Here is a 12,131-nt window from a genome sequence, read left to right on the forward strand (position 1 = left end):
GTCTAAGTTTCTCGATGAGGATAATTAATTCGGTCGTTGTGGTCGGACTCTATTATGGATTTCTGACTACATTCTCCATAGGTCCCTCTTAGATCTTCTTTCTCCAATCTTGGATTAGGGAAGAAGGAGATATTCGCGACTACTGGCGATTTCATTATGGGGCAGCTCATGATCTTCATATCGATCTATTATCCACCTCTGTATCTATTCTTTCTTAGCTAAACAGGTGGAAGATCTATCCAATTTGGTTATATTATATCATGGACTCGAAAAACGGATCTGAATTTGACTGAAATGCACGATCTTCACAGGTATCACTTTTCACGATACCTAAAAGGTGGAATAGCGATTTTCGAACCATTTCCTATAAGAGAATGGTTTCCATTACTTTGAGAAATGGATTCTTATATCAAACTATAGCTATTGCATTAAAGAAGAAAAGAAACTAATAGAAGTCGAAGACGCGGAATGATAGTGAATAGAGAGAAAGATTCTTCTGATTTTCTTGTTTCTATCTACTAGACGCCGTAGAGAATTGAGAATTTTCATGTCTTTCAATTCTCGTACTCGTAATTGGAAAGTTATGGAAGGAGACCCATCATTTTGCAATGAAAACAACATATAAAACTCTGGACAATTTCGAAATCAGGCCAAGCGTCTTAATACATATGCAAAAAAATTCATTATTGGCCCACCATTGATTAGAAGATTTAGCTTGTATGAATCGCTATTGGTTTGATACGAATAATGACAATCGTTTCAGTATGTTAAGGATACAGATGTATCCACAATTCATTTAGAGTTACTTAATAGTCTATTTCTTATACCATATCTCTATCCCGTGAAATTCTCGAGCCAAAAGATGGATGCATATGCTGTGTTTCATTTTGCTAAATGATATCAATTAAATGGTGTATCAATTCCATAAATTGCATATAGCAATAAATAAATCAGCAAAATTCTTTCTAATATTTTAGATAGAAGAAACATTTCTTCTATCTAAAATATTAGAAAGAATGTACCCTTCTATCCAAATCCAATTTGCATCGATAAAATAAATCCAAATTCCAGTAGTAGATGAATAATTGCAAATTTGTGTGTGTACGAGATTAGAATAACTTCAAAATAACTGACATAATTTTGTATTTTTCCTGATCAGAAAAATACATGAAAAAGAAAGGAGGTAGAAAAATTTTTGGATTTATGGTTAAAGAAGAAAAAGAAGAAAACAGGGGTTCTGTTGAATTTCAAGTATTCAGTTTCACCAATAAGATACGGAGACTTGCTTCACATTTGGAATTACACAAAAAAGATTTTTCATCGGAAAGAGGTCTACGAAGACTTTTGGGAAAACGTCGACGTTTGCTGGCTTATTTGGCAAAGAAAAATAGAGTACGTTATAAGAAATTAATCGGTCAGTTGAATATTCGGGAGCAGTAATTTAATCGTTCAAATTTTTTTCTTGTTTTATTATTTTTTTAGTAGTCTTATAGTAGTCTTAGATTTTTCATTTTGATGAGCCTCGCTTTGAGGAATTCATGGAATAATCCATTTTCATGGAATAATGAATTAAGGAAGAAAGGATATGAGTCTACCGCTTACAAGAAAAGATCTCATGATAGTCAATATGGGCCCTCAACACCCATCAATGCATGGTGTTCTTCGACTGATCGTTACTCTCGATGGTGAGGATGTTATTGATTGTGAACCCATATTAGGGTATTTACACAGAGGAATGGAAAAAATCGCGGAAAACCGAACTATTATACAATACTTACCTTATGTAACAAGGTGGGATTATTTAGCTACTATGTTTACAGAAGCAATAACAGTAAATGCACCAGAATTCTTGGAGAATATTCAAATACCACAAAGAGCCAGCTATATTAGGGTAATTATGTTAGAATTAAGCCGGATAGCTTCTCACTTGCTATGGCTTGGACCTTTTATGGCGGATCTCGGCGCACAGACTCCTTTTTTCTATATTTTTAGAGAGAGAGAATTAATATATGATCTATTTGAAGCTGCTACAGGTATGCGAATGATGCACAATTACTTTCGCATCGGAGGAGTAGCCGCCGATCTACCTTATGGATGGATCGATAAATGTTTAGATTTCTGTGATTATTTTTTACGCGGAGTTGTTGAATATCAACAACTTATTACACAGAATCCAATTTTTTTAGAGCGAGTTGAAGGAGTAGGTTTTATTAGCGGAGAAGAAGCAGTAAATTGGGGCTTATCGGGACCGATGTTACGAGCTTCTGGAATACAATGGGATCTTCGTAAAGTAGATCCTTATGAGTCTTACAACCAATTTGATTGGAAAGTCCAATGGCAAAAAGAAGGGGATTCGTTAGCTCGCTATTTAGTACGAATTGGTGAAATGAGGGAATCCATCAAAATAATTCAACAAGCTGTAGAAAAAATTCCTGGAGGACCTTATGAAAATTTAGAAGTCCGACGCTTTAAGAAAGAAAATAATTCTGAATGGAATGATTTTGAGTATAAATTTCTTGGTAAAAAACCTTCGCCCAATTTTGAATTGTCAAGACAAGAGCTTTATGTAAGAGTAGAAGCCCCAAAAGGTGAATTAGGGATTTATCTAGTAGGAGATGATAGCCTTTTCCCCTGGAGATGGAAAATCCGTCCACCCGGGTTTATTAATTTGCAAATTCTTCCTCAGCTAGTTAAAAAAATGAAATTGGCTGATATCATGACGATATTAGGTAGTATAGATATCATTATGGGGGAAGTTGATCGTTGAAATGATAATAGATAGGGTAGAGGTAGAAACTATCAATTCTTTTTCGAAATTGGAATTATTAAAAGAAGTCTATGGACTGATATCGATTCTACCCATTTTGACCCTCCTTTTGGGAATAACAATAGAGGTACTCGTAATTGTGTGGTTAGAAAGAGAAATATCTGCGTCGATACAACAACGTATTGGTCCTGAATATGCTGGCCCCCTGGGCCTGCTTCAAGCTATAGCAGATGGGACTAAGCTACTTTTTAAAGAAGATATTCTGCCATCCCGAGGAGATATTTCTTTATTTAGCATTGGACCCTCTATAGCAGTCATATCAGTTTTATTAAGTTTTTTAGTTATCCCTTTGGGATATCATTTTGTTTTAGCCGATCTTAGTATTGGTGTTTTTTTATGGATTGCCATTTCAAGTATAGCTCCTATTGGTCTTCTTATGGCAGGATATAGCTCAAATAATAAATATTCTTTTTCAGGCGGTCTACGAGCTGCTGCTCAATCCATTAGTTATGAAATACCATTAACTTTTTGTGTGCTAGCAATATCTCTACGTGTGATTCGTTAAAATAGATCTTTTTCCTATAAAATCCATTAACTATTTATATTCCTTTTCTTATTTAGTATTTGGGTTGGTAAGTTAAACTAGATAGCTATATGAGTGAAACAAAACAGCTTATAAATTTGTAGTAAAAAGAAAAAATCTCATTTCCTACGTACAAGAAAAAAGTGGAAGTAAACATAAGCAGTGTAAACTCTTTATCCCAAGGTTGATATTTTTTAATTAGTCATCATATCTTGAAGCGGCCAAGAATAAAGGATTCACGATATGGAATTCCATTACTAGAATACTCCTAGTTATTACTATAACTTAATAATCCATAAGAAGAATCCACCAAAAGTTAGTGAAGGGTTAGGAACACTAAAGTACATAAAGGATTAGTAATGGAAAATCTAAAACATTAGAGATTTTTGCCCATAAAAGGAATCATAATAAGGACTTGCAATTTGTAGAAATTATCAAGTAGTACTTTCTTCGGATTCCGATCCAGAGTATGTTCCCATTCACTTGTTAAGGAAATGGCTATCAAGAACGAATTAACCCTTTATCCATTTTTTCTTTTTAAATACCCCCTCCCTGGGGAAAGAAGAATAGTAAAAAAGATATGGAGTGCACTAGAAAAAATTTTCATTATTTCCTTCCTCTATCCATATTCATGCAGAATTGCTCATGAACTAATACCCAACTCTTTCCATTTATTAATTGAATTCCTATAACAAGTAACAAGTGTTTTATTCCAAGATTAAGTTATTACTGAACAAAGAAAAATTTTCATTATATTATAAAGGATGAGATCAATTCGGAAGCGCTTTTTCTTATTCTAGCAGACGGAATTCCTTTGGTCTAATTTAGGACTTTCAAATCTATTTTATTTTATCTAATTCTATCTACGCCCCCGGGGCTAGGAACAAAACAGTCCTTTCCTTTTTCTGATCATAGAGAAGCCGTATGAAGCTAAGGTTTCATGTACGGTTTTGAAATAGCGGTGGGAACTGTGATGTTATCACCGACTATGATTATCTAACAGTTCAAGTACAGTTGATATAGTTGAAGCACAGTCAAAATACGGTTTTTTTGGATGGAATATTTGGCGTCAGCCTATAGGTTTTCTGGTTTTTTTAATTTCTTCTTTGGCAGAATGTGAAAGATTACCCTTTGATTTACCAGAAGCGGAGGAAGAATTAGTAGCAGGTTACCAAACTGAATATTCCGGTATCAAATATGGTTTATTTTATCTTGTTTCTTACCTAAATTTATTAGTTTCTTCTTTATTTGTAACAGTTCTCTACTTGGGCGGGTGGAATTTATCTATTCCCTATATATCCTTTTTTGATTTTTTCCAAATGAATAAAGCAGTTGGAATTTTGGAAATGACAATGGGTATATTTATTACATTAACTAAAGCTTATTTATTTCTCTTCATTTCTATCACAATAAGATGGACTTTACCGAGGATGAGAATGGATCAGTTATTAAATCTTGGATGGAAATTTCTTTTACCTATTTCCCTGGGCAATCTCTTATTAACAACCTCTTCTCAACTTGTTTCACTATAAATAAGATAATACAATAATAGTAAGAATATTTTCAACACAAAAGCTCTCTCAAACAAGAGAAAGAAACATATCTTTTTCATAGATATTTAGAATGAATATGTTCCCTATGGTAACTGGGTTCATGAGTTATGGTCAACAAACAATACGTGCTACAAGGTACATAGGTCAAAGTTTCATAACTACCTTATCCCACACAAATCGTTTACCTATAACGATTCACTACCCTTATGAAAAATCAATTACACCAGAGCGTTTCCGAGGGCGAATCCACTTTGAATTTGATAAATGTATTGCTTGTGAAGTATGTGTTCGCGTATGTCCGATAGATTTACCCGTTGTGGATTGGAGATTTGAAAAGGATATTAAAAGAAAACAATTGCTTAATTATAGTATTGATTTCGGAGTTTGTATATTTTGTGGCAATTGTGTTGAGTACTGTCCAACAAGCTGTTTATCAATGACTGAAGAATATGAACTTTCTACCTATGATCGTCATGAATTGAATTACAATCAAATTGCTTTAAGTCGGTTACCAATCTCCATAATGGGAGATTACACAATTCAAACAATTAGGAATTCGTCTGAAAGTAAAATAAACAAAGAAAAATCTTCGAATTCAAGAACGATTACTGATTACTAAACTTTGATTTTGTCTTTCTGTTATAAAAATCTAATAATTCTTTATTAAACTTTAAAATTAAACTATAAAGAAAAACGAAAAACTACTGCTTATTGGAAATTATTTCTTATTTTAAATCAGACTAGATTTTCGTGATATAATATAATTTATAACTATAAGTTTATACACAAAAAAATACCCTAATCCTTTTTTCCTTCCTTGAATCCTTTAGTTTTAGTCAGTTCATGAAAAATTTTATACTATTAATTTCTTTTTATCCATAATGGATTTACCTGGACCAATACATGAGATTCTTATGCTATTTGGGGGATTTGTTCTTCTACTAGGGGGTCTAGGAGTAGTATTACTTACCAACCCCATTTATTCTGCCTTTTCGCTGGGATTAGTTCTTGTTTGTATATCCTTATTCTATTTTTTATTAAATTCCTACTTTGTAGCTGTCGCACAACTTCTTATTTATGTGGGAGCCATAAATGTCTTGATCATATTCGCTGTAATGTTCGTAAATGGCTCAGAATGGTCTAAAGATAAGAATTATTGGACTATTGGAGATGGGTTCACTTCACTCGTTTGTATAACTATTGTTTTTTCACTAATGACTACTATCCCAGATACGTCGTGGTATGGAATTCTTTGGACTACAAGATCAAACCAAATAGTAGAACAGGGTCTCATAAATAATGTTCAACAAATTGGAATTCATTTAGCAACCGATTTTTATCTTCCGTTTGAACTCATTTCCATAATTCTTCTAGTTTCTTTAATAGGTGCAATTACTATGGCTCGGCAATAAGAAAACTTAGAAAAAGTACAAATTATAAGAATTGCAAATCTAAAATAAATAACTAAAGAATCACAATTTTGATTTAGTAAAATCCATCTACTGCCAACAAATACCTCCTTTTTTTTTTTTTTTTTTTTCTTTTGTTGTGTAATTGTTCTATTGTAATTAATTGAATCGGTTCAATTCTTGCCCTCATATTGAAATGAATCGAGATTGATAAGGAGTTAGTTAATGATGTTTGAGCATGTACTTTTTTTGAGTGTCTATTTATTTTCGATTGGTATCTATGGATTGATCACAAGCCGAAACATGGTTAGAGCTCTAATATGTCTTGAACTTATACTGAATTCAATTAATCTAAATCTCGTAACATTTTCTGATCTATTTGATAGTCGCCAATTAAAAGGAGATATTTTCGCAATTTTTGTTATAGCCCTTGCAGCTGCTGAAGCCGCTATTGGACTATCCATTCTTTCTTCCATCCATCGTAATAGGAAATCCACTCGTATCAATCAATCTAATTTATTGAATAATTAGACTTTTGAATAATTAGACATAGAATCCTCTAAACAAAGGCGCACATATTAAAATAAATAGAAATCAATACTATTTTCTTAGTATTATTTGAGAATATCCATTTTTTTTAGTAGATTATTGCATAGTATTCTTTTTCACTTAAATGAATTTTTGTATTTGTAATTCATTGATATTGCAATTTGAATATTGCAATAATTTATATTGAAAAGACGATAGCCAATTTATTGGCTAATTCGAATTCGTCTGTACAATTCGTAAAATTCTTTCTTATTTCTTATTTATTGTTGAAATCCAAAATTAAAGTCTCTTGGCTCTCTTCACGCTTTCTCACAAACAGATTAAAAAATAGATTTTTTTTTTTGAAGTTTGGATAAACCATTGCTTCGTCTGGTGTCTACAATACATATGACTCATTATAGTACTAATTTCATTTTTACCAGATCGAAAAATTTTATGTTGAAAAGAAAAATTTATAGATCCAATGTCACATTCCGTAAAAATTTACGATACATGTATAGGATGCACTCAATGTGTACGAGCTTGTCCAACAGATGTATTAGAAATGATACCCTGGGATGGATGTAAAGCCAAGCAAATTGCTTCCGCGCCGAGAACCGAAGATTGTGTGGGTTGTAAGAGATGTGAATCTGCCTGCCCGACAGATTTTTTAAGTGTCCGCGTTTATTTAGGGCCTGAAACAACACGTAGCATGGCTCTATCTTATTGATACGTTACAAAAAACTTCACTCGAATCGTCTGATTCCTCTTTACCGAAGAAGCCTGTGCTCGAAATAATCGAGCACGGGCTTTTCTGGTCAAAACGTATCTTGTCTTTATCACTTTATCATGAGTTATTTTCCTTGGTTAACAATACTTGTTGTTTTGCCGATATTTGCAGGTTCATTAATTTTCTTTTTACCTCATAAGGGAAACAAAGTCGTTAGGTGGTATACTATATCTATTTGTTTATTAGAATTCCTTCTAATGACTTATGCGTTCTGTTATCATTTCCAACTGGAGGATCCCTTAATCCAATTAAAGGAGGATTATAAATGGATAGATGTCTTCGATTTCCACTGGAGATTGGGAATCGATGGACTTTCATTAGGATCTATTTTATTGACAGGATTTATCACTACTTTAGCTACTTTAGCAGCTTGGCCAATTACACGGAATTCGCGATTATTCTATTTCCTGATGCTCGCAATGTATAGTGGTCAAATAGGATTATTTTCTTCGCGAGACCTTTTACTTTTTTTTATCATGTGGGAGTTAGAATTAATTCCTGTTTACTTACTTTTATCCATGTGGGGGGGGAAGAGGCGTCTATATTCAGCTACAAAGTTTATTTTGTATACTGCAGGCGGTTCCATTTTTTTCTTAATCGGAGTTCTGGGTATGGGCTTATATGGTTCCAACGAACCAGGATTAGATTTGGAAAGATTAATTAATCAATCATACCCTGCAACCTTGGAAATACTTTTATATTTTGGCTTCCTTATTGCTTATGCTGTCAAATTGCCGATTATACCCCTACATACGTGGTTACCAGATACCCATGGGGAAGCACATTATAGTACATGTATGCTTTTAGCGGGAATATTATTAAAGATGGGAGCATATGGATTGATTCGGATCAACATGGAATTGTTACCTCATGCTCATTATCTATTTTCGCCCTGGTTAGTAATAATAGGAGCGATCCAAATAATCTATGCAGCTTCAACTTCTCTTGGTCAACGAAATTTCAAAAAAAGAATAGCTTATTCCTCTGTATCTCACATGGGTTTCATAATTATAGGAATTGGTTCCATAACCAACATTGGACTCAATGGAGCTATTTTACAAATATTATCCCATGGATTTATTGGTGCTACACTTTTTTTCTTGGCAGGAACCGCTTCTGATAGAATGCGTCTTGTTTATCTCGAAGAACTGGGGGGAATATCTATCCCAATGCCTAAAATTTTTACCATGTTTAGTAGCTTTTCAATGGCTTCTCTTGCCTTACCAGGAATGAGTGGTTTTGTCGCAGAATTAGTAGTATTTTTTGGACTAATTACTAGTCCAAAATTTCTGTTAATGCCAAAAACACTAATTACTTTTGTAATGGCAATTGGAATGATATTAACTCCTATTTATTTATTATCTATGTTACGCCAGATGTTCTATGGATACAAGCTATTTAATGTTCCAAACGCAAATTTTGTGGATTCTGGACCACGAGAACTCTTTATTTTAATCTGTATCTTTTTACCAGTAATAGGAATTGGTATTTATCCAGATTTTGTTCTCTCCCTATCCGTTGACAGGGTAGAGGCTCTCTTATCCAATTATTATCCTAAATAGGTTTGCTTTTTTTTACTCGTCTGCTCTATTAATGCAGAAATAAGTAAAAAAGTATATAATGCAGAAATAAGTAAAAAAGTATAATTAGATCTATCTCGAATTTTTGAGAACCCTTTGATAAGGCGTTCAAGGGGTTCTCAAATAAAACATAAAAGTAAAAACCTTCATTTCATGAAGGTTTTATTTTATGTAATCATTTAGGTGTTAATGTAAACGAACCATAACTATGTAAGCCTATTCCTAATAGATTTATACCAAAATAACAAATCCAAATTATAAGAAATCCTATCAAAGCTATAAGTGCAGAATTCGTACCCTTCCAATTTGGATTTGTTCTACTATGTAAATAAATTGCGAATATGGTCCAAGTAATAAATGCCCAAGTTTCCTTAGGATCCCAATTCCAATAGGATCCCCAGGCCTCATTAGCCCATACTGCTCCACAAAGAATACCTACGGTTAAAAGGGTAAATCCTAGGCTAATGACACGATAACTCCAAGAATCCAAACGCTCCGTTAATTGATATTTGTAATAATTTGGAAATGAAGGGACAGAGGTTCTTTTTAAAGCACTTCTTTTTGCATAAAAATATTTAATATCACTAAAGAAAAATGTTTTATTTAAAACATTTTTTTTCTTTTTAGAAAAGAAATGGAAATTATTTCGAAATCTAATGATTAGAATAGCGGCAGATAATAAGGATCCGCACAAAAGAGTTGCATAGCTTAATAACATCATACTGACATGCATCATTAACCACTGAGATTGTAGAGCAGGTACTAGTATCGTGGATTGATGCATTTCAGTTAAAAGACCCGATGTGGCAAAGCCTTGCGTTAAAATAGTACTTGGCGTAGTTATTGTGCTTAAATCATTTTTAGAGTTCTGTATTTTAGGAATGGTATGAAGAATATACAGGGCCCATGAAAGGAAGATCAATGACTCATATAAATTACTTAATGGAAAATGTCCCGAGGAAGCCCAACGAGAAACTAAGAATCCTGTTATAGAGAAAAAAGTAACTATCATTCCTTTTTCTGACGAATCGCGTAATCCTCCAAGTTCACGAACTAATAAGGTTATAAAATGAATCGTAATCACAATTGAAATCGTTGAGAAAGAGATATGAGTTAGTATATGTTCTAAAGTTGCAAATAGCATAAGGGGAAGGTCCCATTACAAAATTGTAAATTTCGAATTGATTTCTAATCTATTGTATTCTTTTTCAAGAATGCCGCCACTCGGATTCGAACCGAGATGCTTGAGCACTGCTTCCTAAGAGCAGCGTGTCTACCAATTTCACCATGGCGGCTAACTTCAAATAATAGGTAACTTAAAAGAATAATAGCTATTATCTTGGGAATCGTCGATATTGGGAAAGTCCATAAAATTTAGGAACATTAGAGTTTTCATTAAAATAGACTTCGTTTGGTAGTATCGTTTCCATTTTTTTTTTTTACAATAAACTCTTGCTTTGCCCAATAGAAACACAAACACTGCTTGAAAGAGTTGGAACTTCTTTTTTCTAACTTGCAATTATAGAACTAATTTTTTCTAATTAATTTCCCCTTTACATTTTGAAAATTCTTTCAATACAATGAAAAAAATCCAAAAGGGTTTCTATTTAATGATGAAATTAAAATAAAATGGATAAATAGAAAAGGCTTTTTGGATTTTTTAAAAATTTCTAGAATGAAAGTCTTTATGCTCTTATTAATAAGATTTACTAACCTTATGATTTTGGAGAAGATAGGTGGAAGTTGTAAGTCCTATTGTAAGAATACTCCACTTTTCATAATTTTCCTAATAGAATATGAGGATTCTATTAGGAAAATTATGAAAAGTTCATTGATAGGAAAAGAATACTTAGCACACAGTATACCAAACAAAACTTTTTTTTTCTTGTATATATAAGATAAGAGGGGTTTTTTGTTCTAAGAATATTGTACCGAGTAATTCGACACATAAAAGTACATTCAAAGAAGAATCCAAATTATTAAATAATTGGAATTCTTTTTTGATAAGTCAATTCATATTATTCCAAAATCTTATTATTTGTTTGTTGCCCAGAAAAACCCTTTGGTTTTGGATGCTCATTACCGCTCGAAAATGATCTTGATTTTACTAAAGAATAAGATTGTACTATGGAAAAATAAGTCTTTTTCTTCCAAATATTTTTACGAATACGCTTTTTTGACATTGAAGTACGTTTTTTTGGAACTGCCATTCAAAAAGGAAATTACTTTTTTCTAGTTGTATGTGAAAGACATCTATTGCTGCAAATCAATCCTTCTTTCTTCTTTTTATTAGTATTTATACTTAGATACTGAAAGATACTTAAATTTTGAATTATTTTTTACTTCATTTTGTCTAATGCGGATAAGACAACAAGAATTTTTTAACATTTTTTCTTTATATATTTTATACTTTTTTTTTAATAATATAGAATATATAGAAGGGTTTCTCATTTAAATCTATTTATATCTATTTATATATCAAGTATACTCCATATATAGATATATGGTATGGAAGCCTATCCCCCATATAAGATAAGACGGGGGGATAAAAAGAAGGGAAAATGAAAATAGTTAATTAAGTTCAGAATGGTATTCCATAAAGGAAAGGAATTCCAATCAAAACAAAAAATACTGAGTCTCTTAAACAAGACATTCTAAAACTTAGGTAATTTATAGTCATTAGAATTTTAGTTCTATATGAAGTAAGGACTATTCGATAATTTCTTATAAACATAGGTTTTCATTGGAATTCACTCAATCAGTTAATTATGGAACAAGAGAGCTGTTTCATCTTTGTTTTAAAGAAATATAAAAATGAATTATGAATAGAAAGTAAAATGATTCCACTTTTTTTTTTTTTATTTTTATAAATATCTTTATTTAGTTAATAAAATAACTTCGTTACCTAGTTATTTTATTAA

The 12,131-nt window shown here is 32.3% G+C and overlaps 1 non-coding gene across 1 annotated transcript; it reads right to left on the reverse strand.

The window, feature by feature from the left end:
- Positions 1–10,425: 10,425 nt before the first annotated feature.
- Positions 10,426–10,505, reverse strand: TRNAL-UAG (transfer RNA leucine (anticodon UAG)). The gene has a single exon. It is a non-coding gene; the product is annotated as a tRNA-Leu (tRNA).
- Between the last annotated feature and the right edge of the window lie 1,626 nt (positions 10,506–12,131).

This window comes from Triticum urartu, unplaced genomic scaffold, assembly GCF_056163025.1.
Source record: "Triticum urartu cultivar PI428250 unplaced genomic scaffold, HENAU_Tu73 scaffold2, whole genome shotgun sequence".
NCBI lineage: Eukaryota > Viridiplantae > Streptophyta > Magnoliopsida > Poales > Poaceae > Triticum > Triticum urartu.